Genomic DNA, 22,158 nt, shown 5'->3' on the forward strand with positions numbered 1-22,158 from the left:
TCTTCGGAGCTGGCTCGTCATGGCTGCGATATTGTTATTGCCATTGTCGCTAGCCCAGGGTACAATCGTCACGATCACGAACGTCATCGTCACGCCGATGGCCGGCGATATGGGAGCCAGTCCACCCCGGAGGGAGATGGGGGGCCGACGACGGCGGGAGTAACGCGTTCTCTCACACGAACGACGTCTTTGGGGCGGCATCGACGGTTATGTTGTTTTGAAATGGAATCGGTACCGTAGTTGGAGTCAGTGTCAGGACGGATGACTGACTGATAGCCCGCCCCCCGTGTGTAAATCGCAATTCGCGTGATTTTATTGCTCGTCGTCATTGGCGCTATGCACCGCGGTGGCTACCGTAAGCGCAGCGCAGTTTTCCGCGATCAAAGCTGCTCCCGGTGCATCCGAAAACACTGAGTTTCCCCCGATGCGGTCGGTGAACGTGTGGGAACTGCAGTGGTGGCGGTTGGGTTCTCGGCCGTCTTGTTTTGGTTTTTCCTGGGAGGGTTCCTGTTACTCATTCATTAGTTTGGATTATTAATGGGCAGCGTAAATTTTTTGCGATTCATTCAGTGTAGTGCGCGCTGGAAGGTGTTCCCGTGAGGTGCTCGTTGTGGCTCGCAGTGTGCATAGCCGTGCCGCGCGTAGGGCGCGTGGATAGTCTTAGTGACCTTTTCCCAGCTCGCCAACTCCATTCATGCAATGTTTAGTGAATAAAGTTCGAGTGAGTGAGATTGTCGTGAAAAGTGGAGTCGTGGTGATTGTGCCAATAAATGTGGGTTTTGTGATTGTGTCTTTGAACGTTTTGTTTATTTGTGCTTTATCGACATTTTCTTGGATTAGCTGCTTTCCAGCGAGAAATATCCTTGGCGGTCTCCCCTATATAGACGTGAGATTAATCAGGATACTCTCTTTTAGAATATCCCAAAGGACCCTTTCTAACATCTGTTTTTCTTTTCTTTTCAGATACTATACAATTCACAACGAAGAAAGGTACGTAAACAAAGCCTTACCACTTGAAAGAAACCGAACTAACAAGGGTCGCTCACACTGAACTCATGTTCAATTTGGCTGTGCTTTATAGACCTTAATAATGATATGAACTTCCGGTCACTTTGGGACCGTTGGGTTGGGAGACTCCTTGGAGACTCTCTGCTCAGCAACAGTCAAGATTACATTGAAGTTGAAATTCTCTTTAGTGGGAGCTAGGACGGTTCACTTAATCCATATGGGTGAGAAGGGTCCAGCCCGGAGAGTCTATAAAGGCAATATTTATGGTAGAAAGAGAAGACGTGGCAGACCCTGTCTCAGATGGAGTGATGGCGTAGGCTAGGACGCTAGACAGGTTTTGGGAATATCGAATTGGTGGACTTTGGCCAAAAACGGGGATGCCTGGGGCTCCTTACTGAGGCAGCTCTAGATTGGATATCGGTTGTTGCGCCGTTGATAATAATGTCTTTAATGGAGGGAAGCTTTTGTGGAAAATATACATGTTTTCCTTTATAAAATCTATCTTACGGTCCCCTGACGTATACTGTCGAACTGTTCCTCAGATTGGGGACGCGATTTTGTCTCTGTCTCTGGTAATAGACACTCGCTCTCCTTAGGTCTACCTTTCAAATTACCAGGACTGAAAAGGACACCTGACAAATGCGCATTAAGAAATTCCACTTGATTGATATTGTCGCATTTCATTATCCTCTTCTGTGTATTTGCATTATCAACCTTCAATCTTTATCAGTGGTACGTTAACCATTCTCAGGATAAAACCCCCATCAGATAGTCTCAAATCAGTGTTTTACGCAAATTTAGTGGTACCGCATCAAGTGCTTTTTCATTGAGTGAGGAAAATAGGTGTGCAATCTATCGGCCGTACCCGACATGCATTACTTGTATTTAAATATATAGCCGGTAAAGTGAAGTCGACACCCTAGTGGGATTGACAAAAAGTGGGATTCACAATGATACCCTTACTCCACGGTGCGGTCAAGTATACCGACCCAGGTTATGCAGTTTTGGTAGAACATACAAGCCACAGTTTAACCCATTGTCCTCATACTGCAATAATGTATGCCCAGCGTGTTGCAGAAATATATTAAAAGAATCTCCAGACGTAGGCAAGGATTTTATAGTGCTAAGATGGGACGCACTCGAATCTTTGGTTATTACATAGTGATTATGGATCTTGTGCGTGGTGAAGACAGAGACGTTGGTTATGAACCTTGAAACTACTGAGCATGACAATTTGTTCACTGATAGGTCAATTGCAAAGGACACAAGATACAGAGCAGTATTTCATCAAAGTTCAAATAAGTTTATGTGATACGTGGTCAAACATATCCTATACTCGTAGATCGTTCAGTCAAAGTAGAGAGGGCGATATTTCTTACGATGGTTTTTAACGTCCAACCATACGGTGATAATCCCGTCGGAAGACCCACCATTCTCGACAAGCCCGGCGTAATTGACGCTAATTTTAACGATGCTGCGGATGCAAAAAGCTTTATAGTAAGTGATAGGGGGCGAATCAATTAATTGTTTCAAAATTTTGTTCCATTTTGGAAAAGTTATGCTAGCCTAAATGATTTTCAGCGAAAACAGAGCCACCAGTTTCGGGGATACCTAAATACTGTAAAGGTAAACCTTGACTAGGTTGAAGCTCCTACATTGGTAAATAGGCTCTTTATGCTTCTTTTTATTTGATCGCAACGTTCGATAGTCCTAAATACTATAAAGTGTGTCTGCAACAATATTTTCCATTCACTGATGTGGCTCATGAGAATAAGCAGATGTAGTTCAACACCTGGATCCTGCGAGGAACTGAAGGTGAGTAGCAATACACTGCACTGTTAATAGCCCCAAATAGTCCTCAGACCTAGGTAAAGTATACTTTATATAAATCGTTGATAATTTTGAAGCACAACTCCAGTAAATTCCAGGAACGGCTTCGATGCTGATGCGAGTAGCCTTTGTGTTTCGATCAAGATCTCTCAGAACAATGGCGTTTTGCAGTTACGTTTGCTACTGCTCCAGGAATGGAAGTGCTTTATCGGTCAATGCATTTAAAATTAGGTCATTCTTCTTCAGTATGTAACACATGGGTCAGTAAGAGATTGACCACTAAAAATGACCTTATTCGTCAAGATAGTTGCCTTCCGTACAACTATTCCAGCGTTTTTCTAAACTTTCGGTGCTTTTCTTATAAAACAATGTGTCTTTAACCTGAAAATAGGCGCCGATTATGGCTATAACTTCCCCATCGGAACCGAATCTCTTTCCCTGGAGCTTTCTTTTGAGATCTGCAAACAAGTGGCTACATCTGGCGAATATGGGGTGCATGGGAACAATTAGAATCGTAGTTCATGCAATTTCCCCATCGTTTTCATCGACTTGTGAATCGGCGCATTATCCTGGTGAAACAGCGGTTTTTTCTTTACCATGTGAGGGCTTTTCTGCTTAATTGCGGCAACCAACCGATCCAAGAATTCAATATAGTAGTCGCTGTTGATCGTGGCCCTTCGGAAAAAAATTCAAAAGCAACATTCCGTGGAGATCCCAAAACACAGGGGCCGTGACCTTGCCTGCTGACTGTTATGTCTTCGCTCGCTTTGCCCGGCTTTCGCCCCTTTCCCCCATTCGGTTGTCATTCTTTTTGGTTTCGGATTATAATGATTAATCCCCTTTTATCCATTGGTATATACCGGTGCAAAAAATCCGACCTGAGCGCTTTGCGTCTTCGGTAGATGTTCGACCACATTTAGAGTTCGGATATCATTAAAAAGCAGACTGTGTGTGAAGTCTAACCCCAATGCTCCAAAACTCAGAATTGTGAAGAGCTCTTCCATTTGCTGTTCATGCTATATGTTCGTCAAATTAGACGAACACTGTTTGGGCATTTATATCTGACTGGGGAATAGTACATCACGCCAACGTCAGCGATGATGCGTATCGCTGACAGTTTTCTAAAATGTGTTTCAGCTCCCTCTGACAAGCAAATCCTCTTCTTGTGTATCATGTGTTTCTGAGCCCTACCTGTCAGCCATCTGCAAATAGTGGGCTCCTTGCACCGCCAAGTTAATAGTCAGATTACCACATTTGCCTAATAAGTGACCTATCCACTGCCACTCCCCCTTTCTCATCAACATATCCACGGGCCCGTACATCGACGAAATACTTCATTTATTATATTCTCAGGCCAACATATAACGATGACATGATGCAAACATGAGTTTATGAAAACTTAGCGCTTCCCACACTTGGGGTCACGAGATGCTTTTATTTAGTAGCGCGAAGGGAACATTGACGCAGAGCATCCTAAATTTGACGCTAGTGTTAAAAAACTTGAATTTCCAAGTTTTGGTAGCCGATGCGGGTTTAGCTTTTTACTGTCATGTACGTCGATTTGCTCGACGTGTTTTTATAATAGTTAAAAAACCTAGGAAAGACTAGATCTTCCTGAAATGCCGAACTAGAATTTTTTATTTCTGATACACCCATATTTCGAGGATCAGTTGTCCTCTTCCTCAGTGAGTTTTGGTCTAGACTAGCAAGACAATTGGGCCTTGGTATTTCAGGAAAATTTAGTCTTCTTTTTGGATTTAGCGTTGCTAAAGCTTCGGCCAATGACTCAGTAAGTAAGTATGCAGAAGTCCTCACCTTATTCGAGTTGTTTCAGATAGGAAATCTTGCCCATTAAACTCCTCTAAATGTTCCAGCTAAGGATAAGGATAAAGGACGCCTCCGAAAACCAGATGAACAAGTACCGATGAGAGAATGGTACCCTGGTGGACTTCGCTTACGACTTTAAATTCTTTTCAAATTTTATTTTGATACAGCACATCATATTCCGCGTCTCCTGGATAGAACATTCTGTATTTGCTTCCTGTTGACGCTGTCGAGACCTATGTCGAAATCGATGAAGACAAGAGGGAAAAGTGACCTGAACTCCGTACACTATTCTCAAGTGATCCGAAAGGTGTAAATCTAATCAGTATGTGAGGATCCAGAGCGGAAATCGACCTGCTATCTGTCGAGCCAGCTTCTCAAGTCTCTTGGAGGGACAGTCCACCTTCACACATGTAAATTGTCGTGTGATTCAAAATCGTGGTACTGGGTGGGTTCCGTACACCTTTTCTGATATTCACGGTGGTCGATGAAAAGTATGTCTTTAACATCCTTCATGGGATCGTCGACAGGTTTACGACCACCTGTAAGCTTTCTCTTGATACGTAAGGAGAAATCAATGCTGTTTTACTTTTTCACGGTAACAGAATTCCAGGGCGTCGAGCTTACGTTTATCGGTCCACTCCCACCCATTTCTTCAATCAGCCAAGTCCCATGATGTCCTTTCAGGACGTGGCCAAATTCAATTTCCACATAGTTAGGTTTGGGGGCGGTCAAAAAATTGTTCTTGCACGAAAAGAAACACCACGCAAAATTTCCGCGATTTATTTCTGGCCTAACTTCTGTCCGTTTTAAGGCCCCCTCTTGATGATGAGTTATGGCGCTATAGTTATAGTAGGTCAAACCGGCCGCAACCAAAGTATGTTAGAATGTCAGCATTACATTAAAATGGATAGTCTCACGTCCTATTTGGAAAATCTTAACCAATCACTCGAGAATCAGAATGAAATAAATGACGCCAACTTCTAGTCTCTCATTTGTTTTTCATTATCATCAACGGCACAACAACCGGTATCCGATCTAGGCCTGCCTTAGTAAGGAACTCCAGACATCCTGGCTTTGCGCCAAGGTCCACCAATTCGTCGTTATCCCTAAAAGCTGTTTGGCGTTCTAACGTACGCCATGGCTCCGTCCGAGGCAGGGTCTGCCACGTCTCCTTTTTCTACCATAGATGTTGCCCTTATCAACTTTCCGGGCAGGATCATTCTCACCCAGAGGGATTGAGTGACCCGTCCACCGCAACCTGTTGAGCCAGATTTTATCCACAACCAGACGGTCGTGGTATCGATCGGAGGAGGATTTTTCTGTCGAGCAAGACCAAGAGTGCGTAATTTTTCTACCTAGGTATCTGAGGAATATATAAAGATTGGCAAAACCATAGTCCTGTACAGTAAGAGCCTTGACCCTTTGGCGAAACATTTCGAGCGAAACAATTTTTTAACTGAAATAGGCTCTATTGGCAACCAACAACCGTGCGCGGATTTCATTGTTATAGCTGTTATCGGTTGTGATTTTCGACTCTAGATAGGAGAAATTATCAACGGTTTCAAAGTTGTAGTCTCCTATCTTTATTGTTCTCGTTTGACCAGTGTGATTCGATGTTGTTCGCTCTTTGGTTTCTTGCTCTAACGTTGCCACTATGTACTTCGTCTTGCTTACATTAATTTGCAGCCCAAGATCTGGCACCGTCTGCCTTGTTTGGCTAATGGTATACTGTACATCTTGTCTTTGCCGTACCTTTATTACTTCACGGGAAGAATTCAAGTTGACATCAGAACATCCATTTTGGTGGTCCTCCCCGCTTTCCACGATCTAGTCTCTGGAACTTCCATCTCCTCGGTAAAATTGTTTGATCGTTCACATTCGTGAGGTTCCTTGACCACTTCTTCCCTTCATGGACGTTAGACGCTTCGGAACCCAAAATATAGCAGTGGATTTAGGACACACTGGAGACTTATCCAGGAGCGGAAATACTTTCTTTGACGGGCGTGTACCGTAAGAATTTGTGTTCGGTTGTAATTTATTTTTTCAAAACACTCAAATCATCCAAAAAATCAGTATGAGGACCCCGCGGTTTTTTTAAGCGTTGTTTCACTGTTGCTACCGCTTGTTGTTTCCCTTTTTTTACTGGCATCTGGGAAGTCGAATGATTTTTTTTTCTCTGTTAAAGATGGTGTTTCCCAATTGTTAGAAGATCTATATCCTTCCGCGGATAACGCACATTGACTCACTCGATGTTGTCCCGAATGCGCTAGACATTCTCAGCGCAACTAGACAATATGTTGATCCCAAAGCACATGGACGACATTTAGCAAAATGGGTTGCATTACTTCACTAGGAGCTGCGACTGCACTAAGGTCGCCCGAAATTAAGCATCTTCCTGGGCATAATCCAAGTGCTGTTTTATACTTAGGTTGGCATCAGTGATCAAATCCATACTAATAATTGATTTCGAGATGATTTCATAGACACCATTCCAAATATTTGCAGTATTGACAATGAAAGCCACTTCTATGTTTGTCTTCATCAGGTCCAGTTTGACCATTCATTGATGTTAATCCAAAAAAGCAAGACAGATGACTAACGGTTCCGTTCAGGTCAGAGGTAACTCATCAGGCGATACCTCACCTCAGTCCTGACAGTAGTGTGACCGAAAGTGGCAACAGATGGAAATCGCTCCTTTTTATACAATCGCAAACGCGACAGGGATGCGAATTATATCCAACTTAAAACCACCAGTACTTTAAACCTTTAAGTTGCTCTCCATCTTGTCCGGTCCAACATCAAATAAATGGGGACTTAAGATCCCTCATACCGCAAACAAAAAATTAATTTTTCCTTTTTTGACGTTGCATACCTTTGGATCAGCATTTGTTTAGCGGTACTCCTATAGCTTTTCTGCTTCGGTTGTAGTTCCTCTATTCTGAATTGGATCTGTGCCATTCGTTGATAAAGTTTTGCGATCTTTTCAGGTCGCAGATTTCACTTGCAGAGTCTGATGTTTTCGTGGCTATTGCACATCTGCTTTCTATAGGTTTCTTCCGAGGTCGCATGGAAGTTCCATATAATTTTGCCATTGTATTTCAAGGATACCCTTTGTTCTTTGTTCTTTATTTTCTTCCTAAATGCACGCTATCCAAATTTACTTTCTTTCCAATATTTTATTTGAAAATTAATTCCAGAGCATTTCTTCCCATTTCAATCGTTCTAACCCGAATAATTTCTTCCTACATTATGTGTTGTAACGTCTGCTATGCGTGGCTGTATTGACAATTAGATGGTAATTCGTAGTTTGTTGCCATTTGTTTTTTTTTTCTCTTGTTTTGATTGTTTTTTTGGAGCGATACAAATTGGATTGCAATTTGACTGGATTGTTGCCTTCATAATGGTACTATCTCAGATATGCGGGATTTGAAAACAGGTGATCTTTGTTTCTTGACCTCTACGCCTCCTGGCGTAGATTGAGGGTATACTCGGTTGGACTACACCTAGTAGGGTTAAAATTCGTCAGTTATGCAGTCTGTTTAACAGCTGTGCCTTAGTCGTTAGGAATAGTCAGTTTCAATGTTCACTTTAACTATGTGGACTAAAATGGGGAAAGCGTTAATGTCGCTAGTTTCATTATTCGAAGCTTGATTACTTTGGTCCCCTATAGAATACCCGTGGTAAGGACCTTCACCGTTGTAAAAATTGAGAAGGCTTTCTGCCAGTGACTCGAATATTTCCCGAGGGTCTGTTTGTGTGTGTGCTTGGCGGTTTAATTTAACTGTGTATGGCTATGTTAAGTGATGTGTCAAATCCTTGGGTAGATAATCGTATCTAAGCTTCGCAATCTGAAATCAGGTTCTCGACTTTCGATATCCTTTTTGGTGGAGTTCGCAACTGAAGCGGCTTAAATCTCAACCATTGCGCTAGTGGAGAGTAATCACAGCGGAGTCATCCGTTTGATAGCGACGTCCTCTTTTGCTGGTCCTGAGCTTGCCGTTAAGTCTATTTGACAATAAGAAGGGGAGCTGACAAAACTGAGAGTCATTGCCTTGATGTCGCATAACAAAGGTACATTCAGCCAACAAAACGGTAAAGGTCTTGCCTCATTTGAGTTTGAAAATTATGTCCTAGAGCCTTCAGGTTGGCTCCAATTTCAATGTTCTCCCTTTGTTTAATAGTCTCTAGTGGGAGTTTCCGGCAGGACTGGCAGAAAGTCTGCCGTAGTAATGAGTTTGCCTCTTTGTGGTATTCTGTGATGTTTTCCCTCCCTTCCTTGTCGGAACATTGGGAAGTTTGTAGGGGTTGACGTCCGGCTACTTCTTATATTGGATAATATTGATGAATTCACATTAATTTTTCGCATCTGATCACATTTTAAATATAAGTTATGAGTTGAATTCTTTTATCTCATTACTTGCATCATGGCCTACGGGGTTCTTTCCGTGGAAAATGAACTTAATTTGAGACTACAATTCGCGTATTTTATTTCAATATTCCTGAGGTGGATATCGTTATGGCATCGTCTGGGCAATTACGCAAACCTCAGACGTTAATTCAGCAGTTCAATGGACGTCTCTTGGGGCCGGCTTCCTTTGTATGCTACCGTTTTCTTTATTTTTACTTTTTTCTAAAAATAAAATTCTATTGTTAAAATGCTCTTTCACATCAGAAAACGTACTTTTTCTGTATTGATATTTTTCTGTTCATTTTCCTAAACGTTTAGACGTGCAAAGCGATGTTTCGACCCCCTCCAGTCGACTAGATGCATTAGCGCCTTGTTTTTTCTTTTGTTCTTGTTCAGCTATGTCTGCTATTGTCAGGTTTTTGGCCAAAAGATCAAGTTGTCATGGGTTGTCACTCCAACTGTAAGTAATATCAATCGACGCCGTGAATCCACATACATTGGTTATCAGTTTCTGCTTTCTTCTGAGGCGCTTTCATCATGTCAAATTTTGTCATCGTCTAGAGAGCATACGTGTGACTTGTGTGCTGAAGTTCTTAAATGATTTCACGTCAGAATGGTATGACCATGTAATCATACGTACAATTATGTTTTGCGTCGAATGGTTCTTGGGTTTTGAAAAACTTTCGTCTTTTTTTTACTTTGAGGTTGATTTGTAATGACGGAGACCACTTTGTCATTAAGGCCGACGCAAAAACAACTCTTCTGGTTAGCCTTCACAATATTATGACGGGAATCGGAGGTGCCAACTTTCCTGCGGTCTAATTGCTCTAGGGGCGGTATATCACATCAATTTTTGTACATTAACTCTCGGTGGTATCCCGACAACTACACTATCCTCCAACTGCTTTTTACCAGATTGTCGTCGGAGCCGCTCGTTATTTAATTTTGTTGGAAAAATACGTTTCCACAAATAACGCTTTCCCGTTTTTGAGCTTGCTGGTTTCTTCTTCTTTAGGTCAACTGCTAGTGTTGAAATACACCCCAATATACAATAGTTTTCAAGTTGGAACCATTTATCAAGGAACACCGACGATGCGTTTCTGAAAAGAATGCAAGTGACTAGTGATAGTTGAGGCTACCTTATAGCTCGGATATTACGGAAAGTATTTAACCACGTATTAGGGTCAAAATTCAGTGAAACTCACGCTTCCTATTAGGGTTGGCTGAAAAACACTAACTGGTATGATCGTAGATGTCGGTGATCACCATCCGGGTTGACCATAGTCAATCAAGATAGTCGAGTCATCAACAACATGAAAATGTAGAGAACGAATCCCGTAGACGCAGGATCATTGAGCTTTCTCAACCACGAAGAAACACAGGGAGCGCTTCATCGAAACAGAAGAAACATGCTGTCATCACCTGATCTGTCGGGAGTTTCCCCTCCACGATCGCAGCAGACGTATCTTGGTTCTTACAGTGAGCGTGCACAGTCATGCAGTTTATCTCAGTTCTAATTTCCTCAAATTTTTATTATTTGGATTCCGACGTAACCTCAAGATAAAATGTAAAGACATTTGAAGTTTTGTATATGATATGAAAGAGACTAAACTGTCTGATAGGAATCCGCCCTATTCCACTTCCCGGACCTGACTAGCACAGCGGCATTCATGCGCTTGACTATATTTTTCTATTTTTCGGGTAGTTATGACCCCGTGGTGGACCATTGTTCTTTTGAAAATCCACCAACACTAATATCCGTAGAAATTGGCGGTCAATAGGATTCACCCATCACCGAGTTTTACACTGAGGTTCGAGCAGCTGTAGAGGCTTTTCACCAAAATCTACGATCATTGCAACTGGCCCATTTGTTAGGTAAACTGAGCTTGTGGAAGGCAGCATATTGTCGTTCGATTTTTAATTGCGTGATGGGTGAGACGGAAGTAGGTAGGGGAAGTGAATACAATGCATATGCTGAAGCCATCTTCTTGGATACATACCAAACCGAAGCATGCTCCAAACACTACGCTCAGATGTGATCACATAGTAGATTTGTGGAGCATTCACTTCCGAAATTCAACCAAGCTACGCTTCCTATTACACTTCGTTACATTTGGAGGCACGCTCTACCCTCAGGTAAGTACATCAATCAGAGATCTGCATTTGTTGCCTTTCTCGGATACTAATATGACAGCTGAGAGTCGTAACCTAGTTTCACTTTCGCAGCTTTCAAACATCGTATCGTGTTCATCCAATTTGTCCATATCCCTATGGACCGACCCGTGCCTATCTCGAATTGAATCACGGCCTGATAAGATTCTTAGGACTCCAAATTTATGAGGGCGAGGGGCTCACTCTCGATTGTTAAATTTGCATTCTGAGTCGAAGCCTTAATGCATTTCACCCTTGTTTGGTGGCGGCTAGTTGTTGGAAGCTTTCTACGATCAATATCACGATCGGTTATCAAGTTTTTAGATATCCAACAAGATTAGGAACCTTTTGATCAATATTTCAGGCAAATCTAATAAATGATTCAAAATCAGTCACGAGAAAAAAGGTTGGTGGAGATGCGTCAAAAAAGGTTACAGCCAGGCTCGATGAAGGCATTATTCACCACTAATACTGTGCATGAATCACAGGGGTGGTTTCACAGTTCGAGAGTCGGTAGAATGGTTGGGTATCTCTACAAAAAAATTGTTGCCTTCTGTCTTGCGAACAAATATCTGAGGTTGACAGAAAAAAGTTACCCATACTCCTAGTCTGACACTAAAATTCCAACGGTGGTAGAGGCTTTCCAGCAACTTTTTTGATCATCATACCGCTCTGCAAACGTTTTCGTTTTTATCTTCCCCCAGGACTAGATTTAACTCCATTGGATTTCTTTTTCCCTTGTCATGAATTCGGCCTCATCTATCCTCAGGCCAATAGTTCTTACCTCTGACTTTAGACACTTAAATGTTCCATTATAATTACATTATCTGAAAGAAACAAGAACGCCATTCCGTCACCCTCTCCTAGGCACTAGTTCGTTGAAAAGACATTGAGAACGTGGCAGCTAGTTTCCAGCGTATTCTGATGTTGTCATTTTATAAATCCAGGAGAAGCGGGTGTAAGCCAATAATATATCCTTAACATTTCTGTTTGTTTGGTTCAGAATGCTTCATACTCTATATATCTCCCTGTTCTGCAGCTTTCTTAATATTTTCCGTCAAATTATAGGAGATGGTTTCTTGAGATGTGGATACGCTCCTCGATAACAATATCCAGGCCCTCAGAATGCTGGCTTTCTCCAACTTGAGCGAGAGTTTCATAGCTACAGGTTTGACGTTCTCGGATTCAGTGGTACCGTATGATGAGATTCTGGAAAGTACTTCTCTTTTGCGGCACAGTGCTATTCCACTCCTGAAGCCTACCGGAAGAATCCATATCACATCTAAAATAAGGAACATTTGAACAGAGACTTCTGATGCTTTGACCTTCTCCAAGCAACTGATTTCTTTCCAGCAAAGGCTTTATAATGGGGATTGTAGCTGACAACGCCTCCTTAGCAAATATGATGTGGAAATCACCAGTAAGAGGTGCGAGAATATCGGGCTTAATCCCCCCGTTATTGGTAGAAAGTTGTTCGAACATAGATGAGCAAAATAGATTGAAAGTCTGTATTGATCGCTGCGAGTGGTGGAGTGAGTCTGCTTCCACTTATCCGAAAATCCTGCAGTGAAAAAACGGCAAGATCGTTAAGGTTTAGGGGAAAGGCGGGAAAAGCCTCCTTAAATGGAATATGATAATTGAAGAGATATTTGCATGCTTCCTGCCGTCACAGTGCTTAAATAATCCTAGAACGCATGAAGGAACACCTCGAAAATTGCATTGACGTGGAGCAGGCTGGTTTTCGTTCTGGATCCTCCTATATCGATTACATTAATACCCTTCTGCCCGTAGTGGTGCAGTGTCCGGGAGTTTAAATCGTCTGCCCTGCATAGATTTTGAGAAAGTTTGGACAGCTTGATCAGGAAGTGTATCTGCTATTCGTGTAAAACCTGGAATTACAATTATCTCACTCAAAGCAAGGTGAAACTGCTCCTTGCTAATATTGTTTCAGTGATGTTACATGGGTGTAGCACATAGAAGATGATCACCGCTGCTATTTGAAAGCTGCAAGGCATCAACTTTCCTCTTCTTTGTGTCATCGAGGTAATTAATTTAACAACAAAGAACTTCGTCCATACACGAGGCAGGTACCCATTGACGTGGTTACGACCTTGATGGTTTTACGTGAGTACCTGTCGTAAGGACTTACCCCCACCATCTTCTTAGGACGGATTAATTTTGTGACCTTAATCAAAGCCGCGCTGTGACAAACAACAACGGTACCAGTCTCAACATTCATCCGGGTGGATGCAACACTTATTCGATTTCTACCGAACTAAGAAGAACGACACCCGAGTTGAAGTGCAACTCCACGCTTGAGGCCGGAAGGTCTCTTTGTTCATTTGGATATAACTACAATCCCTTTGAAGCTCCCACTGGGGGGCTATTCTGTTTCCCATGGACCCAGTATACCCCTAGTAAGGACTGAAACCATATCAAATGAGTCCCCGTAGAGACTCAGGTCTGGTCGCTCTAATTAAGCCTTGGAGCATTTGCCTACTGCATTACGGCCAACAAATTAAAGTGAGGACAGCGTTTCCCGGTGCCACCATGTAGAGATTCTCCTAGGTCACTTAGTTTTGGCTTGGCTAACATCGCTGCTGCCCCGTGTTGCTCACTGCAACCTCAGAGCCGTTGAAGTTGTGATAAAAAACCTAAAATAGGAAAGGACGACTACTCTATTGCTGACTATGCCGATATGTGAGTTGTCCTAAAATTAAGCAGTACAGATCAGTAGAAGTGGGCGAGCCAGAAGACCATCAACGATGATGCATTGGTGTGCATAACGCGTTGTATTTAGTGAATGGAACAATATATGAGGTTAGGTTGCCTCGATGAAGTAACCTAAATATACGTTGATGAAAACTTGGAGCTTTCTATATGCTACTCTCATATAGGAGCATATTAAGAATACTGACGCGTAAAAGGCTCAATTTTATGTTAGTGTAGAGATATCAGTATTTCCAGATTTGACATCCTAAATATATGAACAAATTGTTAGACTATTCGGAATGTTTTTTCTTTTGGGGAAAAGGCGATCATGCGCCAACAGTGCCTTTAGAAGGGAATACAACGGTCATAATAAGGACTCCGTCATAACTCCGCCATGGTATTAACATAGTATGCTAGTCCTAAGCCCAGATCAGGCATTTGGTAGGGTGAAATGACGGGACCGAGCACGACGAGCCGACCACGCTTGTGAACGGAACAAGGGCTGAAGAAAAAGAAGTAGAATAAAGAGTCCGTCATGAAATGAATCATTTCTTTATATTTTCGCATAGACATACCGATAATGAGCGGGAGCCCCATAAGCCACGTGTCACAACCAAATAAGGTTGAGGATGCAGACTGTCATTTCTTTCCTTTCCTCGATTATGCCCCATTTCTGATTATTCCGAATCTAGGAAGTAGAATATTGAGCAAAACAGCATCCAACCATCATATAGTCTGAAGTTACCACCTTATACGTACAACCCTGGACTTTCTTTTTCGAAAATAATCTTTCTCAGAGCTCTACACCGTCAAGCTCCCTTGCCTGCATCTTCCTTGATATGTGTATTCTTTTCAAATTCTGTAATTACGTGATGGATTGTTCTGGCAACACCGATATTATTTTCCACATCATCTCCCGTGGTACATATAGTTCGGAGATTTTTGAAGTTCACTTCGCGAAGCCTGACAACTACTTTCATTCCCCAATCCCGAGGCTATGCCGGTCTTACAACGCCCTTCAGCTTGGGTCCTTCGGCTCGGTCTCTTTTCCTAGTTTTAGGGGTAAGTTAAGCCACTTACTTGCTCCTCCCTCGAAGAACTAGAAATGTACTTTCTGTGTATTGTCATTAAATAAAATAAAACCTATTTGAAAGAAAATTTTACTGGAATCTACTTCAGTGACATTGACGAGGTAAAACATGAAGTTCAACGCCTTTATTTTAGAGAAAACGACTCCGGAGTTATGTCTTTCGAAAACCTATTACAGTATTTTCTTTAGGTGATCATATATAGCCAGGACCTTGGCCGGGATTCGTACTCGGTGTAAAACATCATGAAACTGACGCCGCAGTCATCTTGACCATCGCACTGTTTAGTTTAGTGCTTCCTTAACAGAACCTCACTTTTGAAATCACTCCCGCATTTATAGATCAGGTTCTGCAATCACGGTGAGACATTACTATTTATCCACCAAATTCCAATGCACCAACACCCAGGCAACCTCAGCAAAGGGTGCATATTTGTTTTTGATAATTTGTTGAAGTGAAGACAACTCGGTTCGGCACCAACATTTTCCACTTAGATTTCTCATTGGTCATTCATAGATCATCTATACTTTGCAAGGGGTGAACCAATTGGACGTGGCTTCAGTTAGGTGAATATATCCGGTTATGATCCTACAGCGGCTTGATTGGCTTTATCGCTCTTTCATGGTGCTACAAGGGCCTTAGGACCTTAATTGTTCTATAATTTTCGAAAGTCCAAAATAATGCCCGAACTTTGCAAAATTCTCATCTTTCATCTCTCTCAATATTCAAAGAAAATAAAATTTATTCCTATGTTAGACAGTTCTGATACCTTCTGTCACTAGTTGTTTTTCGATGGTGCCCAATGTGGACTTTAGTCAGCAAAAATACTGGAATACCGGAAGTAAACACACGAGCTAAAACTGGAAATAAAAAAAAAAAATTAACGAGTGGATCGCGAGTTGACGAGTTGACGCCGTAAAATTCGGGACCAGAGTGCCGCGATCGACAGAGAAGATTCATGACGGACCACATCCTTAATCGATGTCTCTCCTGCCTCAGCTGTAGTGCAGTTTTTGTGGTTCTCATCCTACCTTTGTATCCTCATCCTATTTATTGTAAGTTTCGCTTTTACGATTGGGTTCATAACAATCTTTCTTTATGGTTTTTGGCTTGAAAGTTAATGTATAAAAAGCGCGAGTATTGTGGATAATCCCTCACTAGTTTCTACCAAGGGTGGAAAATAACTGGCGCCTAAAAGAGTGATGCCAATGGTTGCTTCATAGCGGAAATTGCTGATGCATATTGCCGATATGAAATCAGGCACTGTCTCTCTAAGTTCCTTTATTACAAATAAAATTGATGGCTATGCACTAGGGAAGGATTGTTTCTCAACAGAATCGTTCTATTCAGAGACCCCGAGAGTTTTACCTTGAAATGATCCAAGGCGATCACCACGCGAGGATGGCGTCGTTTTTGTCGACTACGGATCCATTTAGCAGTGCTTTTCGCCCATCATCATTTTGTTGTAATTATTCGTTGTAGAACTACGTTAGCTACATGTGTACGAGGCAAACTGAATAGACATGTTCACGGGTGTTCACGTCAAAATGCACTCAAAGAAATTCTAATCTTCTGCTATCTAAGTCCGTTGTGACGGGATTGCCAGATTTACTTACGTCCGTAGGTCCTCCCGAGTACCTCTTCTTCAATCACCCACAACAGACTAAGCGAATCAGTTTACGCACAGAAATTTCTCAAAAAATGTCAATTTATTCGCATGCAGAATCCAAGAACCATTCGCTACCATTCCCCAAATTCATTTGCCCCGAGTCAGCTGACTCCCGGTTCACCTTGCTCAGCTGTACAATGCCCGCTAATTTTTTGCCCCAGACCTTGAACCCAAAATTACTTTGAAATACTTTGAAATTTTCAGAATTTGTATGAAGGGATCCTGCCTCGAACCGGCCTCATGGCAACAACAAAATCCTCACAGAATCAATTAGTATTTGCATGCATTTCACCTTAGCCAGAAGGCCTATATGAAAGAAACAACAAAAAGGTTAATGATCGTTTTCGGAATGAATTCTAGGAATTTTGGGGAAGTCAAAAGCTGAGAAGGTTCTGTAAATTAAATTATCAAATGGAAAATAAAATTGATGATATGCTAGGTGGTGCTAAAACGTGAAAAAAGAAAATGCTGCGTATTCCCAGATGAATTTGTCATCAGACAAAACGAATAAAATCTTGCACATTCCGCAGATACTATGTACATATCCCACATTGGGCGCCATTTGCGAAAACAAATGTGACTTCCTTTTTCTAGCTCCTTGTCAGCGGCGAATCTTATGGATCGTATAGTTGACTGATTTATGAACATTTGGAAAGGAATAGGCAAATCCATGAATGCTTCAAGGTTTATTTTGCATGATGTTTTGTGTAGAAAAACCTCATTGAAATTAGAAATGAAAGAAAGTATTATATAAACCGAGTACAGGAACCTTCCCATTCCCGAATAATCATAGCAAAGTCTGTATACATTTCTCGAAACTAAATCCAATTTTCGACAAGAAAAAATTCTCGGAAAACACAATGAACTGCGAATATGTTCCTAGTCCTCTTAATATTTTTTTCATCAATACATATCTCTCACGGCACACGTGTGTTTATTCGAGCTTTTACTGGTTTTTGTTTTCTCGGGTCATCCATTCTTTGTAGAAGATTGCCGGACCTTAAGAGTTTAGATGTTCAATAGTAGTGCAAATTAGGACCCGAGCTGTAGGGATAATTCATTTTTCAGGCCAAGTTTTTGTTCTATAAAATAGTTTAAGACTGTACACGGCCATGAGAGAATTCGGTATCCCGACGAAACTAATAAGACTGACTAGGCCGACCTTGACCAATGTGCGAGGCCAGATAAAAGCAGCAGGATCACTCTCAAGACCATTCGACATCAACAACGGTCTACGACAAGGGGATGTCCTATCATGCGTCCTCTTTAACCTGGCCCTCGAGAAAGTGGTCCGTGATGCTGAGGTAAATGCAAGAGGTACGATCCTCTTTAAGTCCACCCAACTGTTTGTAGGCGATTCTCCCAGCCAGAGGAGCTCACCGACACATTCCAACCACCCCTGAATGTGACGGCAATTCCGCCAGTCACCAGAGACGACCTGCTGGAGATCTGCGGTAGAATTGAAGACAATAAAGCCCCGAGCCTGGATGGAGTACCGAATAAGGCTTGCCGTAAAATCCAGGCCGGACATGTTTGCTGAGTTAGAAGCGTCCATGTCCGAAGGAATATTTCCAACGGCATGGAAGCGGCAGAAGTTGGTATCCCTGGCTAAGCCAAGTCAACCTCCAGGTGAACCATCCTCATACCGACCCATATGTCTTTTGGACACTGTGGGGAAAATATTAGCGTGGGTAGGAGGCCTTTCGGATCGGCATTATAGGTTCCTTAAAGCGAGATCAGCCATTGATGTCATCAAATTTGTTACTGATAGTTATTTAGCCGATAGTTATTTAGCTTATTTAGCTCAAACGAGGCTCTTGTATGACACTGTTGACGGACCCCAGGAGTACGTTGCCTCCGCGGGTGGCCGGCAGGGTATTGGGTCACTACTGTGGAACATCATGTACAACGATGTAATCTTTCCCTTCCGGGGCAAGAATGATGCCGAATAAAGGAAGACCATGTTATACTTCTAGGTTGCTTATAGCTAGGGCGGTAATCTCAACTCTTGTTCTATACGATCCCAATTTGGAGTTGCGGATATCAGTTAACGTTAACAAACTGAGTACAGTCTACAGGAGGACAGCCCTGAGGGTAACTAGCAGATAGATGCAACATCCGTCATCTTAGGAATGATTGACATCTCGGCAGATGAGATGGCGAATATATACCATGCGAAACCAATTTCTCCCTTACCGCAATCGAAGAACACTGAGAGGGAGGCTTATTGCCGCCATCAAGGGGTGATTGGAGAGACGACACGGTGAGATTAAATATAATGTCACCTACTTTCTCACAAGGCACGGAGGATATCGCCAATGCCTGCCCTTGTTTAAATTTGAGATCTCACCTGACTGACCAAATTGCGATGGAGTCCCAGAAAACCCTGAGCAGGTTTTCTGCTACTGTCCGAGATTTGTGAAAGAGAGGAGTATCTGGAGGGGACTCTTGGGGAGGTAGTGGTACTAGAAAATCTGGTGCCGAAAATGGTAGCACATCAAGAGAATTGTGAAGCAGTCAACTCCATGATCGCATCAATCCAAAGCAAAGTGCGAAAGGCAGGGGAGAGGAGAAAAGCGCGATCACGTACGCCGCGTATTGATAAAAGGTGACCAGCTAGAGCAAGCTGACTCCGCCCCCTAATGGGATACCTTATGGCGGTTCCGCTGGGCAGGGAGTCTGGGGTGCCGGCAGCGGAAGTTTATGTCGAAAAACATAAAGATTGGTCAAATCAACCTGCAGCATGCCAAAGCTCCCTCCTACCTGTTCGCAGCGAGAATGACAAAACTGCAGGATTTCCCCTACATATTTCTGGTGCAAGAGCCGTTAATTCGATTTAACAGAATCTGTGGTATTGGATAAGTAAAGGAGGCTAGGATCTTCTACAAGGAAAGATCCATAAGACCGAGTGCTTGAGTCCTGATGTCAAGACGGTTAGAGGCAACTATGCTGAGACAGTACTGTTCCCAGGACTTAGCTACGGTCATCATACAATACCAGATAAATGGCGCGAGGGAAAACATCATAGTTGCCTCCGCTTATTTACTGAAGGATCTGGTGGCTTATGCAGAATCAAGTGGTCTCGAGCTCTTAATAGATTGCGATGTGAATACTCAACATATTTGTTGGGGCAGTAGCAAATGCAATCCAAGAGGGGAGAAGCTATTTGATTCGATCACTTCAGCTGGTCTTATGACTGCAAACGTAGGGTGCGCCCCTAGGTTTGTGGGACCGAGAAGAAGCGAAGTAATTGACCTAACAATCTGTACCTCAAAATTGTTAGAGTTGATTACACACTGGCGAGTGCTAGACGAGGTCTCACTGTTAGATCACCGTTATCTAGAATTCAATCTGACTATTGCGGGCGAACTGTCTGCAGTACAAAGGCGGAACCCTAGGAAAACGGATTGGGCCAAGTTCAATGAACTTCTTGGTAATAAAGTAGTACCTTGGGCGACTAAGGACTTCCTTGGCGCTGGAAGGTGAATTTAAAACTCTGAACTGCACACTTTTAGAGTGCTATGAAGAGGCTTGCCCTATTTCCTGAGGCGAGAACTGCGAAAACTCAGGAAATCAACCAGGCGACTTCTAAACCGTGCTTGCAAAAGTAATAAGAAGGAAGACTGGTTAAATTTCAGGAACTCACAGCGTCGGGTGTTCCAAACGTCTAGGGCGTACTGTGAGGAACTGGAAGGCGAGAGAGAGACACCAAGGCTGTGCAGAGTCCTCATAAGGGATGAGTCGGCCAAGTTCTCTTAGAAAACTCGACGATTCTTAACACGAGCTCCAGGCTGTATCCAGTACAGACTCTCCTGGAAGTACACCACCCGGTAGAACGGATGAGAGAAGTGGTAGGGGAGAGTTAACGGTTCTTGCAACCCCTTCAGCACACAAGTGTTGCAGTGGAACACTGCGAAAGTGGTTGTTACCCATGAAAAGGGGAGAGCTGCCATACTGTCCTTTGAACATTCCAAAGCACCTGGCATGGGTGGCATCTATCCGGCAATGCTAAAGGAGAGTATGAAGCATTTAGAGCGACTTCTAAGAAATATTTTTTGAGGATGTCTTGCTCTGGGCTACGTGCCTTCCTCTTGGCAACAGGTTAAGGTAGTCGTCATACCGAAAGCTGGGAAAGATGACTGTTCTAATCCAAAGAACTTCAGACAGATCAGCTTGACTTCATTCTTGCTGAAAGGTTTGGAGAGACTGGTGGAGCGGCACATTCGCGGAAACACACTTAGGTCAGACCCACTTAGTGGAAACCAACATGCTTACCAACGTGAAAAGTCCTGTGAGTCTGCTCTTCATTCTTTGGTCACAAAGATAGAGGATGCAACTAGGAATGGTGAGTACGCTGTGGGGGTGTTCGTGGACATTGAAAGGGATTTTGACTGTATGCCTTTCAAAAACTTTGTGATGCCGCCAGAGCACATGGTGTTGATAATGCTTTAATTAAGTGGATCCATGCTATGCTAACGTAGGGATTGCTGTGCGCTGAGGTGGGTGTCGATCGCTACCTGACTGCAGAAGGAATGAAAGGCTACCCCCAAGGAGGTGTGCTTTCGCCATTTCTGTGGAGTATGCCGATCGACTCACTACTATGCGAACTAAAAAATTTGGCAATACACGCTCAAGCTTATGCTGATGACGTGGCTGTGCTTCCTGTTGATCGGGATCTTGGAACGGTGTATAGAAATATACAACGTGCCTTTGATTTGATAGACAGCTGGTGCCTCAGACATGGTATATCAGTTAATCCAAACAAAACCACAATAGTTTTATTCGCAAAAAGGAGAAAACTGAATGGACTTTGCCTCCCTGAGATAAGGGGCACTACCCTTCAACTCTCCGAAGAAGTGAAATATCTGGGAATCACTCTAGATAAAAAAACTTATCTGCAAGAAACATGTAGAGGTAAAGGTGAAACGAGCTTTTACAGCTTATGGGCTGTGCAGACGGACCTTTGCCTCTACATGGGGACTCAGGCCTCATGTGGTAATGTGGATATACTTGTACGTTGCCATCATTAGGCCGATGTGGGGACACAGAGCATTGGAAGAGCTACTGGGAGGACTGAATCCAGTTCTTACAATGCCTTCCGATTCTCGTGTCCCCACACATCTGTTTGGTAGAAGATATGAAGTTACTCTGAAGCGTAGAGAGGACTGGGAAGACCCAGAGGAATGCGTGGCGGGATATACGGAAGTCTTCTACACCGATGGCTCAAAAACAGAAGAGGGTTCTGGAGTCGGAGTCTAGCTCTCGAATAAAAACGAAAACAAGCTTCCCATAATGACAGGTGGCAGAACCTAAATGCTGCTCGACACACCAAACTTTTCCGCAAAGTTTATCCTGTCGAAAAGCAGGATGACTTGCAGGTGTATTGTGGGCATTCTGACAGGCCATAATTCACTAGCTGGGCATATGTTCAGAATAGGAATTACTCAAGATGATACTTGTCCCTC

At 42.9% G+C, this 22,158-nt stretch overlaps 1 protein-coding gene across 1 annotated transcript in view; it reads left to right on the forward strand.

Moving 5' to 3' along the window:
• Positions 1-256: 256 nt before the first annotated feature.
• Positions 257-22,158, forward strand: part of LOC119660051 (insulin-like receptor) — a 193,552-nt gene continuing 171,650 nt past the window's right edge. Inside the window, 2 exon segments of the mRNA XM_038068428.1 lie at positions 257-886; positions 964-990. The gene's annotated coding sequence lies outside the window, so the exon portion shown is untranslated.

The sequence above is a fragment of the Hermetia illucens genome, chromosome 6, assembly GCF_905115235.1.
Source record: "Hermetia illucens chromosome 6, iHerIll2.2.curated.20191125, whole genome shotgun sequence".
Classification (NCBI taxonomy): Eukaryota; Metazoa; Arthropoda; class Insecta; order Diptera; family Stratiomyidae; genus Hermetia; species Hermetia illucens.